This window comes from Hyla sarda, unplaced genomic scaffold, assembly GCF_029499605.1.
Source record: "Hyla sarda isolate aHylSar1 unplaced genomic scaffold, aHylSar1.hap1 scaffold_314, whole genome shotgun sequence".
In the NCBI taxonomy this organism is placed as follows: Eukaryota; Metazoa; Chordata; class Amphibia; order Anura; family Hylidae; genus Hyla; species Hyla sarda.
Genome location: NW_026609869.1, coordinates 288699 through 309288, shown reverse-complemented (window position 1 = coordinate 309288; position 20590 = coordinate 288699). Strand labels below are relative to the sequence as shown.

Here is a 20590-nt window from a genome sequence, read left to right as displayed (position 1 = left end):
CTATGCTTACAGCTTCCCGTGGGTGTTGGTTTGATACCGTTTGGGGACAGCCAAGGAGGCATCTGCAGGCAACAAAGGTAGGTGTGTGCTTGTGTGTGTGTTTCCTATGCAGATCCTAAGCCCAGTGTCACATGCAAGTAGGAGGAGTAAGAAGGGTTCCTGGCAAATCCGGGTTATGGATTGCATTTAAAAAGGCCCCGTGGGAGTGCAATGGGCCCCTGTCTTGCTGCTTAGCAATAATGGTATGGGTTTAGGTTCTGCTGTGTGTACTGGTGGTTGACTGCCCCCCAGCCCAGAGTGTGCATGGAAAATTGTCTGGCAGCCTCCCTGACAGCAAGCAGTGATAGTGCCCATGAAGGGCACCTTGTTGGGCCCGCCCCTTTCACGGTTATCGCTTCTCGGCCTTTTGGCTAAGATCAAGTGTAGTATCTGTTCTTATCAGTTTAATATCTGATACGTCCCCTATCTGGGGACCATATATTAAATGGATTTTTGAGAACGGGGGCCGATTTCGAAGCTTGCTTCCGTCGCCCTATGCATTGACCCGATATGGCAGTATCTTCGGGTACAGTGCACCACCCCCTTACAGGGTTAAAAAGAAAGATTCCTACTTTCATTGCTACCTGCTTGCTGGCTAGCCAGCTAGCCAGCCCTGTGGGCCTTGCTGCTGCTGCAGCCAAAAAACAAAAGGTGGTGCTGCTGCTGCTTCTGCTGCTTCTGCTTCTGCTTGTGTCTGGCCGCTGTTGGAGCGTCCAGGCACAGGACTTCTGCTGCTGCTGACTAAAAATGGCCTCCTTAATTGGATCATTTGAGTAGCCAGCACACCTGTGCAGGTAGGGCATGACATGATAGGCAGCTGCCTTGATAGCGGGTGGGTGCTGAATGTTCCTAATTGACAAAATAAGATTAATGCTTATGAAGAAATATAAAATCTCATCCCTTCCCCAATATCGCGCCACACCCCTACCCCTTAATTCCCTGGTTGAACTTGATGGACATATGTCTTTTTTCGACCGTACTAACTATGTAACTATGTAACATAACATGGGGGGGGGGGGGGGTCTCCTGGCTGTTCACACAGGTGTGTCATTGCTGTACATTGACCATGCATTGCTTCTGTGGTATTGCAAAGGCAAAGACAAATGCTTCCAGCCATCCATTGCACTAATGGATTGGTCATCAGCTGGCTGTCTATGTCCCGCATCAATATAGACCAAAGTACAGAGGGTTAGGCTATGCTATTGTGCACCTACCTGATGCATCAGAAGGTGCGAGGCCCTTGCTAAATTCTGTGCACAGACTTTGAGATCTATACTTTAGACTGTATCTAAACCTGCTCCAACATGGACTGACATTCTGGCCTACTTTCAGCCGATGCGACTTGTCTGTCGCTGAACAGTCGCTTTTTATGTATTCAGCACCTATGTATAATGTTGTAAAAATGCTCTAGAAGCTAAAGTCGCAGAAATGTCACACATATTTGGCCTGCAACTTTCTGTGCGACAAATTCAGACAGGAAAAATCAGTATAAATCCTTAGAAAATTATCCCCCAGTGTCTCCATCTGCTGGCGGTATTGAATAAGCATTGCTGCACTGATGGGGTATGCATTAGACGAAAAAAAGAAGAAAAAGAAGAATAATACGCCCAGAAAAGAGGCGAAAAGGAGAAAAACGTAAAAAAACTTGAAAAAAAGTAAGAGGAAGAGAAGGGAAAAAAAGGTGGAAATGGGTTTAAAAGTGATTTCGGCGGAGAAATATATATATATATATATATATATATATATATATATATATATACGCGCACACACACACATATATATAAACGTATTCTCCGTTGAGATATTGCAGCCGCTGCTGTGTCCAGGCCCAGGAGCCTTAGCACTGTGCTGTGATGTCACTCAATACCACTGACATCACTAGGTGTAAACAACATCTCTCCTTTGCTGTGTATGTGACTATGGAGCTGTTTGGTGATGTCGTCTATTATGGCCTTCATAGAAGCAACAGGAGATTGTTGCATCCATCTAGAACCCTCAGAACTACAGTGCTATGATGTCACTCACTTCCACAGGCCTTGCAGAGTGTAAACAACAACAACCCAGCATTGTTGTGTATGTAACCATAGGGATTTGTGATGTCACCTAGAACCTTCACAGCAGCGACAGCTTTATGAGGAGCATCAGCACTGCTCTGCCTGAGCAGAACCATCACCGCCATAGGTTGTCAAATAACCCGGGTTTAACCCACACAGGTAAGTCCAATGGGGTGCAGGCATGTCCTCTATGCTTACAGCTTCCCGTGGGTGTTGGTTTGATACCGTTTGGGGACAGCCAAGGAGGCATCTGCAGGCAACAAAGGTAGGTGTGTGCTTGTGTGTGTGTTTCCTATGCAGATCCTAAGCCCAGTGTCACATGCAAGTAGGAGGAGTAAGAAGGGTTCCTGGCAAATCCGGGTTATGGATTGCATTTAAAAAGGCCCCGTGGGAGTGCAATGGGCCCCTGTCTTGCTGCTTAGCAATAATGGTATGGGTTTAGGTTCTGCTGTGTGTACTGGTGGTTGACTGCCCCCCAGCCCAGAGTGTGCATGGAAAATTGTCTGGCAGCCTCCCTGACAGCAAGCAGTGATAGTGCCCATGAAGGGCACCTTGTTGGGCCCGCCCCTTTCACGGTTATCGCTTCTCGGCCTTTTGGCTAAGATCAAGTGTAGTATCTGTTCTTATCAGTTTAATATCTGATACGTCCCCTATCTGGGGACCATATATTAAATGGATTTTTGAGAACGGGGGCCGATTTCGAAGCTTGCTTCCGTCACCCTATGCATTGACCCGATATGGCAGTATCTTCGGGTACAGTGCACCACCCCCTTACAGGGTTAAAAAGAAAGATTCCTACTTTCATTGCTACCTGCTTGCTGGCTAGCCAGCTAGCCAGCCCTGTGGGCCTTGCTGCTGCTGCAGCCAAAAAACAAAAGGTGGTGCTGCTGCTGCTTCTGCTGCTTCTGCTTCTGCTTGTGTCTGGCCGCTGTTGGAGCGTCCAGGCACAGGACTTCTGCTGCTGCTGACTAAATGGCCTCCTTAATTGGATCATTTGAGTAGCCAGCACACCTGTGCAGGTAGGGCATGACATGATAGGCAGCTGCCTTGATAGCGGGTGGGTGCTGAATGTTCCTAATTGACAAAATAAGATTAATGCTTATGAAGAAATATAAAATCTCATCCCTTCCCCAATATCGCGCCACACCCCTACCCCTTAATTCCCTGGTTGAACTTGATGGACATATGTCTTTTTTCGACCGTACTAACTATGTAACTATGTAACATAACATGGGGGGGGGGGGGGGTCTCCTGGCTGTTCACACAGGTGTGTCATTGCTGTACATTGACCATGCATTGCTTCTGTGGTATTGCAAAGGCAAAGACAAATGCTTCCAGCCATCCATTGCACTAATGGATTGGTCATCAGCTGGCTGTCTATGTCCCGCATCAATATAGACCAAAGTACAGAGGGTTAGGCTATGCTATTGTGCACCTACCTGATGCATCAGAAGGTGCGAGGCCCTTGCTAAATTCTGTGCACAGACTTTGAGATCTATACTTTAGACTGTATCTAAACCTGCTCCAACATGGACTGACATTCTGGCCTACTTTCAGCCGATGCGACTTGTCTGTCGCTGAACAGTCGCTTTTTATGTATTCAGCACCTATGTATAATGTTGTAAAAATGCTCTAGAAGCTAAAGTCGCAGAAATGTCACACATATTTGGCCTGCAACTTTCTGTGCGACAAATTCAGACAGGAAAAATCAGTATAAATCCTTAGAAAATTATCCCCCAGTGTCTCCATCTGCTGGCGGTATTGAATAAGCATTGCTGCACTGATGGGGTATGCATTAGACGAAAAAAAAGAAGAAAAAGAAGAATAATACGCCCAGAAAAGAGGCGAAAAGGAGAAAAACGTAAAAAAACGTGAAAAAAAAGTAAGAGGAAGAGAAGGGAAAAAAAGGTGGAAATGGGTTTAAAAGTGATTTCGGCGGAGAAATATATATATATATATATATATATATATATATATATATATATATACGCGCACACACACACATATATATAAACGTATTCTCCGTTGAGATATTGCAGCCGCTGCTGTGTCCAGGCCCAGGAGCCTTAGCACTGTGCTGTGATGTCACTCAATACCACTGACATCACTAGGTGTAAACAACATCTCTCCTTTGCTGTGTATGTGACTATGGAGCTGTTTGGTGATGTCGTCTATTATGGCCTTCATAGAAGCAACAGGAGATTGTTGCATCCATCTAGAACCCTCAGAACTACAGTGCTATGATGTCACTCACTTCCACAGGCCTTGCAGAGTGTAAACAACAACAACCCAGCTTTGTTGTGTATGTAACCATAGGGATTTGTGATGTCACCTAGAACCTTCACAGCAGCGACAGCTTTATGAGGAGCATCAGCACTGCTCTGCCTGAGCAGAACCATCACCGCCATAGGTTGTCAAATAACCCGGGTTTAACCCACACAGGTAAGTCCAATGGGGTGCAGGCATGTCCTCTATGCTTACAGCTTCCCGTGGGTGTTGGTTTGATACCGTTTGGGGACAGCCAAGGAGGCATCTGCAGGCAACAAAGGTAGGTGTGTGCTTGTGTGTGTGTTTCCTATGCAGATCCTAAGCCCAGTGTCACATGCAAGTAGGAGGAGTAAGAAGGGTTCCTGGCAAATCCGGGTTATGGATTGCATTTAAAAAGGCCCCGTGGGAGTGCAATGGGCCCCTGTCTTGCTGCTTAGCAATAATGGTATGGGTTTAGGTTCTGCTGTGTGTACTGGTGGTTGACTGCCCCCCAGCCCAGAGTGTGCATGGAAAATTGTCTGGCAGCCTCCCTGACAGCAAGCAGTGATAGTGCCCATGAAGGGCACCTTGTTGGGCCCGCCCCTTTCACGGTTATCGCTTCTCGGCCTTTTGGCTAAGATCAAGTGTAGTATCTGTTCTTATCAGTTTAATATCTGATACGTCCCCTATCTGGGGACCATATATTAAATGGATTTTTGAGAACGGGGGCCGATTTCGAAGCTTGCTTCCGTCGCCCTATGCATTGACCCGATATGGCAGTATCTTCGGGTACAGTGCACCACCCCCTTACAGGGTTAAAAAGAAAGATTCCTACTTTCATTGCTACCTGCTTGCTGGCTAGCCAGCTAGCCAGCCCTGTGGGCCTTGCTGCTGCTGCAGCCAAAAAACAAAAGGTGGTGCTGCTGCTGCTTCTGCTGCTTCTGCTTCTGCTTGTGTCTGGCCGCTGTTGGAGCGTCCAGGCACAGGACTTCTGCTGCTGCTGACTAAATGGCCTCCTTAATTGGATCATTTGAGTAGCCAGCACACCTGTGCAGGTAGGGCATGACATGATAGGCAGCTGCCTTGATAGCGGGTGGGTGCTGAATGTTCCTAATTGACAAAATAAGATTAATGCTTATGAAGAAATATAAAATCTCATCCCTTCCCCAATATCGCGCCACACCCCTACCCCTTAATTCCCTGGTTGAACTTGATGGACATATGTCTTTTTTCGACCGTACTAACTATGTAACTATGTAACATAACATGGGGGGGGGGGGGGGTCTCCTGGCTGTTCACACAGGTGTGTCATTGCTGTACATTGACCATGCATTGCTTCTGTGGTATTGCAAAGGCAAAGACAAATGCTTCCAGCCATCCATTGCACTAATGGATTGGTCATCAGCTGGCTGTCTATGTCCCGCATCAATATAGACCAAAGTACAGAGGGTTAGGCTATGCTATTGTGCACCTACCTGATGCATCAGAAGGTGCGAGGCCCTTGCTAAATTCTGTGCACAGACTTTGAGATCTATACTTTAGACTGTATCTAAACCTGCTCCAACATGGACTGACATTCTGGCCTACTTTCAGCCGATGCGACTTGTCTGTCGCTGAACAGTCGCTTTTTATGTATTCAGCACCTATGTATAATGTTGTAAAAATGCTCTAGAAGCTAAAGTCGCAGAAATGTCACACATATTTGGCCTGCAACTTTCTGTGCGACAAATTCAGACAGGAAAAATCAGTATAAATCCTTAGAAAATTATCCCCCAGTGTCTCCATCTGCTGGCGGTATTGAATAAGCATTGCTGCACTGATGGGGTATGCATTAGACGAAAAAAAAGAAGAAAAAGAAGAATAATACGCCCAGAAAAGAGGCGAAAAGGAGAAAAACGTAGAAAAACGTGAAAAAAAAGTAAGAGGAAGAGAAGGGAAAAAAAGGTGGAAATGGGTTTAAAAGTGATTTCGGCGGAGAAATATATATATATATATATATATATATATATATATATACGCGCACACACACACATATATATAAACGTATTCTTCGTTGAGATATTGCAGCCGCTGCTGTGTCCAGGCCCAGGAGCCTTAGCACTGTGCTGTGATGTCACTCAATACCACTGACATCACTAGGTGTAAACAACATCTCTCCTTTGCTGTGTATGTGACTATGGAGCTGTTTGGTGATGTCGTCTATTATGGCCTTCATAGAAGCAACAGGAGATTGTTGCATCCATCTAGAACCCTCAGAACTACAGTGCTATGATGTCACTCACTTCCACAGGCCTTGCAGAGTGTAAACAACAACAACCCAGCTTTGTTGTGTATGTAACCATAGGGATTTGTGATGTCACCTAGAACCTTCACAGCAGCGACAGCTTTATGAGGAGCATCAGCACTGCTCTGCCTGAGCAGAACCATCACCGCCATAGGTTGTCAAATAACCCGGGTTTAACCCACACAGGTAAGTCCAATGGGGTGCAGGCATGTCCTCTATGCTTACAGCTTCCCGTGGGTGTTGGTTTGATACCGTTTGGGGACAGCCAAGGAGGCATCTGCAGGCAACAAAGGTAGGTGTGTGCTTGTGTGTGTGTTTCCTATGCAGATCCTAAGCCCAGTGTCACATGCAAGTAGGAGGAGTAAGAAGGGTTCCTGGCAAATCCGGGTTATGGATTGCATTTAAAAAGGCCCCGTGGGAGTGCAATGGGCCCCTGTCTTGCTGCTTAGCAATAATGGTATGGGTTTAGGTTCTGCTGTGTGTACTGGTGGTTGACTGCCCCCCAGCCCAGAGTGTGCATGGAAAATTGTCTGGCAGCCTCCCTGACAGCAAGCAGTGATAGTGCCCATGAAGGGCACCTTGTTGGGCCCGCCCCTTTCACGGTTATCGCTTCTCGGCCTTTTGGCTAAGATCAAGTGTAGTATCTGTTCTTATCAGTTTAATATCTGATACGTCCCCTATCTGGGGACCATATATTAAATGGATTTTTGAGAACGGGGGCCGATTTCGAAGCTTGCTTCCGTCGCCCTATGCATTGACCCGATATGGCAGTATCTTCGGGTACAGTGCACCACCCCCTTACAGGGTTAAAAAGAAAGATTCCTACTTTCATTGCTACCTGCTTGCTGGCTAGCCAGCTAGCCAGCCCTGTGGGCCTTGCTGCTGCTGCAGCCAAAAAACAAAAGGTGGTGCTGCTGCTGCTTCTGCTGCTTCTGCTGCTTCTGCTTCTGCTTGTGTCTGGCCGCTGTTGGAGCGTCCAGGCACAGGACTTCTGCTGCTGCTGACTAAATGGCCTCCTTAATTGGATCATTTGAGTAGCCAGCACACCTGTGCAGGTAGGGCATGACATGATAGGCAGCTGCCTTGATAGCGGGTGGGTGCTGAATGTTCCTAATTGACAAAATAAGATTAATGCTTATGAAGAAATATAAAATCTCATCCCTTCCCCAATATCGCGCCACACCCCTACCCCTTAATTCCCTGGTTGAACTTGATGGACATATGTCTTTTTTCGACCGTACTAACTATGTAACTATGTAACATAACATGGGGGGGGGGGTCTCCTGGCTGTTCACACAGGTGTGTCATTGCTGTACATTGACCATGCATTGCTTCTGTGGTATTGCAAAGGCAAAGACAAATGCTTCCAGCCATCCATTGCACTAATGGATTGGTCATCAGCTGGCTGTCTATGTCCCGCATCAATATAGACCAAAGTACAGAGGGTTAGGCTATGCTATTGTGCACCTACCTGATGCATCAGAAGGTGCGAGGCCCTTGCTAAATTCTGTGCACAGACTTTGAGATCTATACTTTAGACTGTATCTAAACCTGCTCCAACATGGACTGACATTCTGGCCTACTTTCAGCCGATGCGACTTGTCTGTCGCTGAACAGTCGCTTTTTATGTATTCAGCACCTATGTATAATGTTGTAAAAATGCTCTAGAAGCTAAAGTCGCAGAAATGTCACACATATTTGGCCTGCAACTTTCTGTGCGACAAATTCAGACAGGAAAAATCAGTATAAATCCTTAGAAAATTATCCCCCAGTGTCTCCATCTGCTGGCGGTATTGAATAAGCATTGCTGCACTGATGGGGTATGCATTAGACGAAAAAAAAGAAGAAAAAGAAGAATAATACGCCCAGAAAAGAGGCGAAAAGGAGAAAAACGTAAAAAAACGTGAAAAAAAAGTAAGAGGAAGAGAAGGGAAAAAAAGGTGGAAATGGGTTTAAAAGTGATTTCGGCGGAGAAATATATATATATATATATATATATATATATATATATATATATACGCGCACACACACACATATATATATATAAACGTATTCTCCGTTGAGATATTGCAGCCGCTGCTGTGTCCAGGCCCAGGAGCCTTAGCACTGTGCTGTGATGTCACTCAATACCACTGACATCACTAGGTATAAACAACATCTCTCCTTTGCTGTGTATGTGACTATGGAGCTGTTTGGTGATGTCGTCTATTATGGCCTTCATAGAAGCAACAGGAGATTGTTGCATCCATCTAGAACCCTCAGAACTACAGTGCTATGATGTCACTCACTTCCACAGGCCTTGCAGAGTGTAAACAACAACAACCCAGCTTTGTTGTGTATGTAACCATAGGGATTTGTGATGTCACCTAGAACCTTCACAGCAGCGACAGCTTTATGAGGAGCATCAGCACTGCTCTGCCTGAGCAGAACCATCACCGCCATAGGTTGTCAAATAACCCGGGTTTAACCCACACAGGTAAGTCCAATGGGGTGCAGGCATGTCCTCTATGCTTACAGCTTCCCGTGGGTGTTGGTTTGATACCGTTTGGGGACAGCCAAGGAGGCATCTGCAGGCAACAAAGGTAGGTGTGTGCTTGTGTGTGTGTTTCCTATGCAGATCCTAAGCCCAGTGTCACATGCAAGTAGGAGGAGTAAGAAGGGTTCCTGGCAAATCCGGGTTATGGATTGCATTTAAAAAGGCCCCGTGGGAGTGCAATGGGCCCCTGTCTTGCTGCTTAGCAATAATGGTATGGGTTTAGGTTCTGCTGTGTGTACTGGTGGTTGACTGCCCCCCAGCCCAGAGTGTGCATGGAAAATTGTCTGGCAGCCTCCCTGACAGCAAGCAGTGATAGTGCCCATGAAGGGCACCTTGTTGGGCCCGCCCCTTTCACGGTTATCGCTTCTCGGCCTTTTGGCTAAGATCAAGTGTAGTATCTGTTCTTATCAGTTTAATATCTGATACGTCCCCTATCTGGGGACCATATATTAAATGGATTTTTGAGAACGGAGGCCGATTTCGAAGCTTGCTTCCGTCGCGCTATGCATTGACCCGATATGGCAGTATCTTCGGGTACAGTGCACCACCCCCTTACAGGGTTAAAAAGAAAGATTCCTACTTTCATTGCTACCTGCTTGCTGGCTAGCCAGCTAGCCAGCCCTGTGGGCCTTGCTGCTGCTGCAGCCAAAAAACAAAAGGTGGTGCTGCTGCTGCTTCTGCTGCTTCTGCTTCTGCTTGTGTCTGGCCGCTGTTGGAGCGTCCAGGCACAGGACTTCTGCTGCTGCTGACTAAATGGCCTCCTTAATTGGATCATTTGAGTAGCCAGCACACCTGTGCAGGTAGGGCATGACATGATAGGCAGCTGCCTTGATAGCGGGTGGGTGCTGAATGTTCCTAATTGACAAAATAAGATTAATGCTTATGAAGAAATATAAAATCTCATCCCTTCCCCAATATCGCGCCACACCCCTACCCCTTAATTCCCTGGTTGAACTTGATGGACATATGTCTTTTTTCGACCGTACTAACTATGTAACTATGTAACATAACATGGGGGGGGGGGGTCTCCTGGCTGTTCACACAGGTGTGTCATTGCTGTACATTGACCATGCATTGCTTCTGTGGTATTGCAAAGGCAAAGACAAATGCTTCCAGCCATCCATTGCACTAATGGATTGGTCATCAGCTGGCTGTCTATGTCCCGCATCAATATAGACCAAAGTACAGAGGGTTAGGCTATGCTATTGTGCACCTACCTGATGCATCAGAAGGTGCGAGGCCCTTGCTAAATTCTGTGCACAGACTTTGAGATCTATACTTTAGACTGTATCTAAACCTGCTCCAACATGGACTGACATTCTGGCCTACTTTCAGCCGATGCGACTTGTCTGTCGCTGAACAGTCGCTTTTTATGTATTCAGCACCTATGTATAATGTTGTAAAAATGCTCTAGAAGCTAAAGTCGCAGAAATGTCACACATATTTGGCCTGCAACTTTCTGTGCGACAAATTCAGACAGGAAAAATCAGTATAAATCCTTAGAAAATTATCCCCCAGTGTCTCCATCTGCTGGCGGTATTGAATAAGCATTGCTGCACTGATGGGGTATGCATTAGACGAAAAAAAAGAAGAAAAAGAAGAATAATACGCCCAGAAAAGAGGCGAAAAGGAGAAAAACGTAAAAAAACGTGAAAAAAAAGTAAGAGGAAGAGAAGGGAAAAAAAGGTGGAAATGGGTTTAAAAGTGATTTCGGCGGAGAAATATATATATATATATATATATATATATATATATATATATATACGCGCACACACACACATATATATAAACGTATTCTCCGTTGAGATATTGCAGCCGCTGCTGTGTCCAGGCCCAGGAGCCTTAGCACTGTGCTGTGATGTCACTCAATACCACTGACATCACTAGGTGTAAACAACATCTCTCCTTTGCTGTGTATGTGACTATGGAGCTGTTTGGTGATGTCGTCTATTATGGCCTTCATAGAAGCAACAGGAGATTGTTGCATCCATCTAGAACCCTCAGAACTACAGTGCTATGATGTCACTCACTTCCACAGGCCTTGCAGAGTGTAAACAACAACAACCCAGCTTTGTTGTGTATGTAACCATAGGGATTTGTGATGTCACCTAGAACCTTCACAGCAGCGACAGCTTTATGAGGAGCATCAGCACTGCTCTGCCTGAGCAGAACCATCACCGCCATAGGTTGTCAAATAACCCGGGTTTAACCCACACAGGTAAGTCCAATGGGGTGCAGGCATGTCCTCTATGCTTACAGCTTCCCGTGGGTGTTGGTTTGATACCGTTTGGGGACAGCCAAGGAGGCATCTGCAGGCAACAAAGGTAGGTGTGTGCTTGTGTGTGTGTTTCCTATGCAGATCCTAAGCCCAGTGTCACATGCAAGTAGGAGGAGTAAGAAGGGTTCCTGGCAAATCCGGGTTATGGATTGCATTTAAAAAGGCCCCGTGGGAGTGCAATGGGCCCCTGTCTTGCTGCTTAGCAATAATGGTATGGGTTTAGGTTCTGCTGTGTGTACTGGTGGTTGACTGCCCCCCAGCCCAGAGTGTGCATGGAAAATTGTCTGGCAGCCTCCCTGACAGCAAGCAGTGATAGTGCCCATGAAGGGCACCTTGTTGGGCCCGCCCCTTTCACGGTTATCGCTTCTCGGCCTTTTGGCTAAGATCAAGTGTAGTATCTGTTCTTATCAGTTTAATATCTGATACGTCCCCTATCTGGGGACCATATATTAAATGGATTTTTGAGAACGGGGGCCGATTTCGAAGCTTGCTTCCGTCGCCCTATGCAGTGACCCGATATGGCAGTATCTTCGGGTACAGTGCACCACCCCCTTACAGGGTTAAAAAGAAAGATTCCTACTTTCATTGCTACCTGCTTGCTGGCTAGCCAGCTAGCCAGCCCTGTGGGCCTTGCTGCTGCTGCAGCCAAAAAACAAAAGGTGGTGCTGCTGCTGCTTCTGCTTCTGCTTGTGTCTGGCCGCTGTTGGAGCGTCCAGGCACAGGACTTCTGCTGCTGCTGACTAAATGGCCTCCTTAATTGGATCATTTGAGTAGCCAGCACACCTGTGCAGGTAGGGCATGACATGATAGGCAGCTGCCTTGATAGCGGGTGGGTGCTGAATGTTCCTAATTGACAAAATAAGATTAATGCTTATGAAGAAATATAAAATCTCATCCCTTCCCCAATATCGCGCCACACCCCTACCCCTTAATTCCCTGGTTGAACTTGATGGACATATGTCTTTTTTCGACCGTACTAACTATGTAACTATGTAACATAACATGGGGGGGGGGGGTCTCCTGGCTGTTCACACAGGTGTGTCATTGCTGTACATTGACCATGCATTGCTTCTGTGGTATTGCAAAGGCAAAGACAAATGCTTCCAGCCATCCATTGCACTAATGGATTGGTCATCAGCTGGCTGTCTATGTCCCGCATCAATATAGACCAAAGTACAGAGGGTTAGGCTATGCTATTGTGCACCTACCTGATGCATCAGAAGGTGCGAGGCCCTTGCTAAATTCTGTGCACAGACTTTGAGATCTATACTTTAGACTGTATCTAAACCTGCTCCAACATGGACTGACATTCTGGCCTACTTTCAGCCGATGCGACTTGTCTGTCGCTGAACAGTCGCTTTTTATGTATTCAGCACCTATGTATAATGTTGTAAAAATGCTCTAGAAGCTAAAGTCGCAGAAATGTCACACATATTTGGCCTGCAACTTTCTGTGCGACAAATTCAGACAGGAAAAATCAGTATAAATCCTTAGAAAATTATCCCCCAGTGTCTCCATCTGCTGGCGGTATTGAATAAGCATTGCTGCACTGATGGGGTATGCATTAGACGAAAAAAAAGAAGAAAAAGAAGAATAATACGCCCAGAAAAGAGGCGAAAAGGAGAAAAACGTAAAAAAACGTGAAAAAAAAGTAAGAGGAAGAGAAGGGAAAAAAAGGTGGAAATGGGTTTAAAAGTGATTTCGGCGGAGAAATATATATATATATATATATATATATATATATATATATATATATATACGCGCACACACACACATATATATATATAAACGTATTCTCCGTTGAGATATTGCAGCCGCTGCTGTGTCCAGGCCCAGGAGCCTTAGCACTGTGCTGTGATGTCACTCAATACCACTGACATCACTAGGTATAAACAACATCTCTCCTTTGCTGTGTATGTGACTATGGAGCTGTTTGGTGATGTCGTCTATTATGGCCTTCATAGAAGCAACAGGAGATTGTTGCATCCATCTAGAACCCTCAGAACTACAGTGCTATGATGTCACTCACTTCCACAGGCCTTGCAGAGTGTAAACAACAACAACCCAGCTTTGTTGTGTATGTAACCATAGGGATTTGTGATGTCACCTAGAACCTTCACAGCAGCGACAGCTTTATGAGGAGCATCAGCACTGCTCTGCCTGAGCAGAACCATCACCGCCATAGGTTGTCAAATAACCCGGGTTTAACCCACACAGGTAAGTCCAATGGGGTGCAGGCATGTCCTCTATGCTTACAGCTTCCCGTGGGTGTTGGTTTGATACCGTTTGGGGACAGCCAAGGAGGCATCTGCAGGCAACAAAGGTAGGTGTGTGCTTGTGTGTGTGTTTCCTATGCAGATCCTAAGCCCAGTGTCACATGCAAGTAGGAGGAGTAAGAAGGGTTCCTGGCAAATCCGGGTTATGGATTGCATTTAAAAAGGCCCCGTGGGAGTGCAATGGGCCCCTGTCTTGCTGCTTAGCAATAATGGTATGGGTTTAGGTTCTGCTGTGTGTACTGGTGGTTGACTGCCCCCCAGCCCAGAGTGTGCATGGAAAATTGTCTGGCAGCCTCCCTGACAGCAAGCAGTGATAGTGCCCATGAAGGGCACCTTGTTGGGCCCGCCCCTTTCACGGTTATCGCTTCTCGGCCTTTTGGCTAAGATCAAGTGTAGTATCTGTTCTTATCAGTTTAATATCTGATACGTCCCCTATCTGGGGACCATATATTAAATGGATTTTTGAGAACGGAGGCCGATTTCGAAGCTTGCTCTTCCGTCGCCCTATGCATTGACCCGATATGGCAGTATCTTCGGGTACAGTGCACCACCCCCTTACAGGGTTAAAAAGAAAGATTCCTACTTTCATTGCTACCTGCTTGCTGGCTAGCCAGCTAGCCAGCCCTGTGGGCCTTGCTGCTGCTGCAGCCAAAAAACAAAAGGTGGTGCTGCTGCTGCTTCTGCTGCTTCTGCTTCTGCTTGTGTCTGGCCGCTGTTGGAGCGTCCAGGCACAGGACTTCTGCTGCTGCTGACTAAATGGCCTCCTTAATTGGATCATTTGAGTAGCCAGCACACCTGTGCAGGTAGGGCATGACATGATAGGCAGCTGCCTTGATAGCGGGTGGGTGCTGAATGTTCCTAATTGACAAAATAAGATTAATGCTTATGAAGAAATATAAAATCTCATCCCTTCCCCAATATCGCGCCACACCCCTACCCCTTAATTCCCTGGTTGAACTTGATGGACATATGTCTTTTTTCGACCGTACTAACTATGTAACTATGTAACATAACATGGGGGGGGGGGGTCTCCTGGCTGTTCACACAGGTGTGTCATTGCTGTACATTGACCATGCATTGCTTCTGTGGTATTGCAAAGGCAAAGACAAATGCTTCCAGCCATCCATTGCACTAATGGATTGGTCATCAGCTGGCTGTCTATGTCCCGCATCAATATAGACCAAAGTACAGAGGGTTAGGCTATGCTATTGTGCACCTACCTGATGCATCAGAAGGTGCGAGGCCCTTGCTAAATTCTGTGCACAGACTTTGAGATCTATACTTTAGACTGTATCTAAACCTGCTCCAACATGGACTGACATTCTGGCCTACTTTCAGCCGATGCGACTTGTCTGTCGCTGAACAGTCGCTTTTTATGTATTCAGCACCTATGTATAATGTTGTAAAAATGCTCTAGAAGCTAAAGTCGCAGAAATGTCACACATATTTGGCCTGCAACTTTCTGTGCGACAAATTCAGACAGGAAAAATCAGTATAAATCCTTAGAAAATTATCCCCCAGTGTCTCCATCTGCTGGCGGTATTGAATAAGCATTGCTGCACTGATGGGGTATGCATTAGACGAAAAAAAAGAAGAAAAAGAAGAATAATACGCCCAGAAAAGAGGCGAAAAGGAGAAAAACGTAAAAAAACGTGAAAAAAAAGTAAGAGGAAGAGAAGGGAAAAAAAGGTGGAAATGGGTTTAAAAGTGATTTCGGCGGAGAAATATATATATATATATATATATATATATATATATATATACGCGCACACACACACATATATATAAACGTATTCTCCGTTGAGATATTGCAGCCGCTGCTGTGTCCAGGCCCAGGAGCCTTAGCACTGTGCTGTGATGTCACTCAATACCACTGACATCACTAGGTGTAAACAACATCTCTCCTTTGCTGTGTATGTGACTATGGAGCTGTTTGGTGATGTCGTCTATTATGGCCTTCATAGAAGCAACAGGAGATTGTTGCATCCATCTAGAACCCTCAGAACTACAGTGCTATGATGTCACTCACTTCCACAGGCCTTGCAGAGTGTAAACAACAACAACCCAGCTTTGTTGTGTATGTAACCATAGGGATTTGTGATGTCACCTAGAACCTTCACAGCAGCGACAGCTTTATGAGGAGCATCAGCACTGCTCTGCCTGAGCAGAACCATCACCGCCATAGGTTGTCAAATAACCCGGGTTTAACCCACACAGGTAAGTCCAATGGGGTGCAGGCATGTCCTCTATGCTTACAGCTTCCCGTGGGTGTTGGTTTGATACCGTTTGGGGACAGCCAAGGAGGCATCTGCAGGCAACAAAGGTAGGTGTGTGCTTGTGTGTGTGTTTCCTATGCAGATCCTAAGCCCAGTGTCACATGCAAGTAGGAGGAGTAAGAAGGGTTCCTGGCAAATCCGGGTTATGGATTGCATTTAAAAAGGCCCCGTGGGAGTGCAATGGGCCCCTGTCTTGCTGCTTAGCAATAATGGTATGGGTTTAGGTTCTGCTGTGTGTACTGGTGGTTGACTGCCCCCCAGCCCAGAGTGTGCATGGAAAATTGTCTGGCAGCCTCCCTGACAGCAAGCAGTGATAGTGCCCATGAAGGGCACCTTGTTGGGCCCGCCCCTTTCACGGTTATCGCTTCTCGGCCTTTTGGCTAAGATCAAGTGTAGTATCTGTTCTTATCAGTTTAATATCTGATACGTCCCCTATCTGGGGACCATATATTAAATGGATTTTTGAGAACGGGGGCCGATTTCGAAGCTTGCTTCCGTCGCCCTATGCAGTGACCCGATATGGCAGTATCTTCGGGTACAGTGCACCACCCCCTTACAGGGTTAAAAAGAAAGATTCCTACTTTCATTGCTACCTGCTTGCTGGCTAGCCAGCTAGCCAGCCCTGTGGGCCTTGCTGCTGCTGCAGCCAAAAAACAAAAGGTGGTGCTGCTGCTGCTTCTGCTTCTGCTTGTGTCTGGCCGCTGTTGGAGCGTCCAGGCACAGGACTTCTGCTGCTGCTGACTAAATGGCCTCCTTAATTGGATCATTTGAGTAGCCAGCACACCTGTGCAGGTAGGGCATGACATGATAGGCAGCTGCCTTGATAGCGGGTGGGTGCTGAATGTTCCTAATTGACAAAATAAGATTAATGCTTATGAAGAAATATAAAATCTCATCCCTTCCCCAATATCGCGCCACACCCCTACCCCTTAATTCCCTGGTTGAACTTGATGGACATATGTCTTTTTTCGACCGTACTAACTATGTAACTATGTAACATAACATGGGGGGGGGGGGGTCTCCTGGCTGTTCACACAGGTGTGTCATTGCTGTACATTGACCATGCATTGCTTCTGTGGTATTGCAAAGGCAAAGACAAATGCTTCCAGCCATCCATTGCACTAATGGATTGGTCATCAGCTGGCTGTCTATGTCCCGCATCAATATAGACCAAAGTACAGAGGGTTAGGCTATGCTATTGTGCACCTACCTGATGCATCAGAAGGTGCGAGGCCCTTGCTAAATTCTGTGCACAGACTTTGAGATCTATACTTTAGACTGTATCTAAACCTGCTCCAACATGGACTGACATTCTGGCCTACTTTCAGCCGATGCGACTTGTCTGTCGCTGAACAGTCGCTTTTTATGTATTCAGCACCTATGTATAATGTTGTAAAAATGCTCTAGAAGCTAAAGTCGCAGAAATGTCACACATATTTGGCCTGCAACTTTCTGTGCGACAAATTCAGACAGGAAAAATCAGTATAAATCCTTAGAAAATTATCCCCCAGTGTCTCCATCTGCTGGCGGTATTGAATAAGCATTGCTGCACTGATGGGGTATGCATTAGACGAAAAAAAAGAAGAAAAAGAAGAATAATACGCCCAGAAAAGAGGCGAAAAGGAGAAAAACGTAAAAAAACGTGAAAAAAAAGTAAGAGGAAGAGAAGGGAAAAAAAGGTGGAAATGGGTTTAAAAGTGATTTCGGCGGAGAAATATATATATATATATATATATATATATATATATATATATATACGCGCACACACACACATATATATAAACGTATTCTCCGTTGAGATATTGCAGCCGCTGCTGTGTCCAGGCCCAGGAGCCTTAGCACTGTGCTGTGATGTCACTCAATACCACTGACATCACTAGGTGTAAACAACATCTCTCCTTTGCTGTGTATGTGACTATGGAGCTGTTTGGTGATGTCGTCTATTATGGCCTTCATAGAAGCAACAGGAGATTGTTGCATCCATCTAGAACCCTCAGAACTACAGTGCTATGATGTCACTCACTTCCACAGGCCTTGCAGAGTGTAAACAACAACAACCCAGCTTTGTTGTGTATGTAACCATAGGGATTTGTGATGTCACCTAGAACCTTCACAGCAGCGACAGCTTTATGAGGAGCATCAGCACTGCTCTGCCTGAGCAGAACCATCACCGCCATAGGTTGTCAAATAACCCGGGTTTAACCCACACAGGTAAGTCCAATGGGGTGCAGGCATGTCCTCTATGCTTACAGCTTCCCGTGGGTGTTGGTTTGATACCGTTTGGGGACAGCCAAGGAGGCATCTGCAGGCAACAAAGGTAGGTGTGTGCTTGTGTGTGTGTTTCCTATGCAGATCCTAAGCCCAGTGTCACATGCAAGTAGGAGGAGTAAGAAGGGTTCCTGGCAAATCCGGGTTATGGATTGCATTTAAAAAGGCCCCGTGGGAGTGCAATGGGCCCCTGTCTTGCTGCTTAGCAATAATGGTATGGGTTTAGGTTCTGCTGTGTGTACTGGTGGTTGACTGCCCCCCAGCCCAGAGTGTGCATGGAAAATTGTCTGGCAGCCTCCCTGACAGCAAGCAGTGATAGTGCCCATGAAGGGCACCTTGTTGGGCCCGCCCCTTTCACGGTTATCGCTTCTCGGCCTTTTGGCTAAGATCAAGTGTAGTATCTGTTCTTATCAGTTTAATATCTGATACGTCCCCTATCTGGGGACCATATATTAAATGGATTTTTGAGAACGGGGGCCGATTTCGAAGCTTGCTTCCGTCGCCCTATGCAGTGACCCGATATGGCAGTATCTTCGGGTACAGTGCACCACCCCCTTACAGGGTTAAAAAGAAAGATTCCTACTTTCATTGCTACCTGCTTGCTGGCTAGCCAGCTAGCCAGCCCTGTGGGCCTTGCTGCTGCTGCAGCCAAAAAACAAAAGGTGGTGCTGCTGCTGCTTCTGCTGCTTCTGCTTCTGCTTGTGTCTGGCCGCTGTTGGAGCGTCCAGGCACAGGACTTCTGCTGCTGCTGACTAAATGGCCTCCTTAATTGGATCATTTGAGTAGCCAGCACACCTGTGCAGGTAGGGCATGACATGATAGGCAGCTGCCTTGATAGCGGGTGGGTGCTGAATGTTCCTAATTGACAAAATAAGATTAATGCTTATGAAGAAATATAAAATCTCATCCCTTCCCCAATATCGCGCCACACCCCTACCCCTTAATTCCCTGGTTGAACTTGATGGACATATGTCTTTTTTCGACCGTACTAACTATGTAACTATGTAACATAACATGGGGGGGGGGGGGTCTCCTGGCTGTTCACACAGGTGTGTCATTGCTGTACATTGACCATGCATTGCTTCTGTGGTATTGCAAAGGCAAAGACAAATGCTTCCAGCCATCCATTGCACTAATGGATTGGTCATCAGCTGGCTGTCTATGTCCCGCATCAATATAGACCAAAGTACAGAGGGTTAGGCTATGCTATTGTGCACCTACCTGATGCATCAGAAGGTGCGAGGCCCTTGCTAAATTCTGTGCACAGACTTTGAGATCTATACTTTAGACTGTATCTAAACCTGCTCCAACATGGACTGACATTCTGGCCTACTTTCAGCCGATGCGACTTGTCTGTCGCTGAACAGTCGCTTTTTATGTATTCAGCACCTATGTATAATGTTGTAAAAATGCTCTAGAAGCTAAAGTCGCAGAAATGTCACACATATTTGGCCTGCAACTTTCTGTGCGACAAATTCAGACAGGAAAAATCAGTATAAATCCTTAGAAAATTATCCCCCAGTGTCTCCATCTGCTGGCGGTATTGAATAAGCATTGCTGCACTGATGGGGTATGCATTAGACGAAAAAAAAGAAGAAAAAGAAGAATAATACGCCCAGAAAAGAGGCGAAAAGGAGAAAAACGTAAAAAAACGTGAAAAAAAAGTAAGAGGAAGAGAAGGGAAAAAAAGGTGGAAATGGGTTTAAAAGTGATTTCGGCGGAGAAATATATATATATATATATATATATATATATATATATATATATATACGCGCACACACACACATATATATAAACGTATTCTCCGTTGAGATATTGCAGCCGCTGCTGTGTCCAGGCCCAGGAGCCTTAGCACTGTGCTGTGATGTCACTCAATACCACTGACATCACTAGGTGTAAACAACATCTCTCCTTTGCTGTGTATGTGACTATGGAGCTGTTTGGTGATGTCGTCTATTATGGCCTTCATAGAAGCAACAGGAGATTGTTGCATCCATCTAGAACCCTCAGAACTACAGTGCTATGATGTCACTCACTTCCACAGGCCTTGTAGAGTGTAAACAACAACAACCCAGCTTTGTTGTGTATGTAACCATAGGGATTTGTGATGTCACCTAGAACCTTCACAGCAGCGACAGCTTTATGAGGAGCATCAGCACTGCTCTGCCTGAGCAGAACCATCACCACCATAGGTTGTCAAATAACCCGGGTTTAACCCACACAGGTAAGTCCAATGGGGTGCAGGCATGTCCTCTATGCTTACAGCTTCCCGTGGGTGTTGGTTTGATACCGTTTGGGGACAGCCAAGGAGGCATCTGCAGGCAACAAAGGT

The 20590-nt window shown here is 46.1% G+C and overlaps 9 non-coding genes across 9 annotated transcripts; all 9 read left to right on the top strand.

Annotated features, from left to right (window-relative positions):
- The first annotated feature begins 390 nt into the window (after nt 1-390).
- On the top strand, nt 391-581 carry LOC130328792 (U2 spliceosomal RNA). Its single transcript, XR_008872658.1, has one exon. It is a non-coding gene; the product is annotated as a U2 spliceosomal RNA (small nuclear RNA).
- A 2090-nt stretch (nt 582-2671) lies between these two features.
- LOC130328807 (U2 spliceosomal RNA) lies at nt 2672-2862 on the top strand. Its single transcript, XR_008872672.1, has one exon. It is a non-coding gene; the product is annotated as a U2 spliceosomal RNA (small nuclear RNA).
- A 2092-nt stretch (nt 2863-4954) lies between these two features.
- On the top strand, nt 4955-5145 carry LOC130328791 (U2 spliceosomal RNA). The gene has a single exon (XR_008872657.1). It is a non-coding gene; the product is annotated as a U2 spliceosomal RNA (small nuclear RNA).
- A 2084-nt stretch (nt 5146-7229) lies between these two features.
- On the top strand, nt 7230-7420 carry LOC130328790 (U2 spliceosomal RNA). Its single transcript, XR_008872656.1, has one exon. It is a non-coding gene; the product is annotated as a U2 spliceosomal RNA (small nuclear RNA).
- A 2099-nt stretch (nt 7421-9519) lies between these two features.
- LOC130328818 (U2 spliceosomal RNA) lies at nt 9520-9710 on the top strand. Its single transcript, XR_008872682.1, has one exon. It is a non-coding gene; the product is annotated as a U2 spliceosomal RNA (small nuclear RNA).
- A 2087-nt stretch (nt 9711-11797) lies between these two features.
- LOC130328816 (U2 spliceosomal RNA) lies at nt 11798-11988 on the top strand. The gene has a single exon (XR_008872680.1). It is a non-coding gene; the product is annotated as a U2 spliceosomal RNA (small nuclear RNA).
- Nucleotides 11989-14074: 2086 nt separating this feature from the next.
- LOC130328820 (U2 spliceosomal RNA) lies at nt 14075-14267 on the top strand. The gene has a single exon (XR_008872684.1). It is a non-coding gene; the product is annotated as a U2 spliceosomal RNA (small nuclear RNA).
- Nucleotides 14268-16350: 2083 nt separating this feature from the next.
- LOC130328815 (U2 spliceosomal RNA) lies at nt 16351-16541 on the top strand. The gene has a single exon (XR_008872679.1). It is a non-coding gene; the product is annotated as a U2 spliceosomal RNA (small nuclear RNA).
- Nucleotides 16542-18620: 2079 nt separating this feature from the next.
- LOC130328814 (U2 spliceosomal RNA) lies at nt 18621-18811 on the top strand. Its single transcript, XR_008872678.1, has one exon. It is a non-coding gene; the product is annotated as a U2 spliceosomal RNA (small nuclear RNA).
- Nucleotides 18812-20590: the final 1779 nt, after the last annotated feature.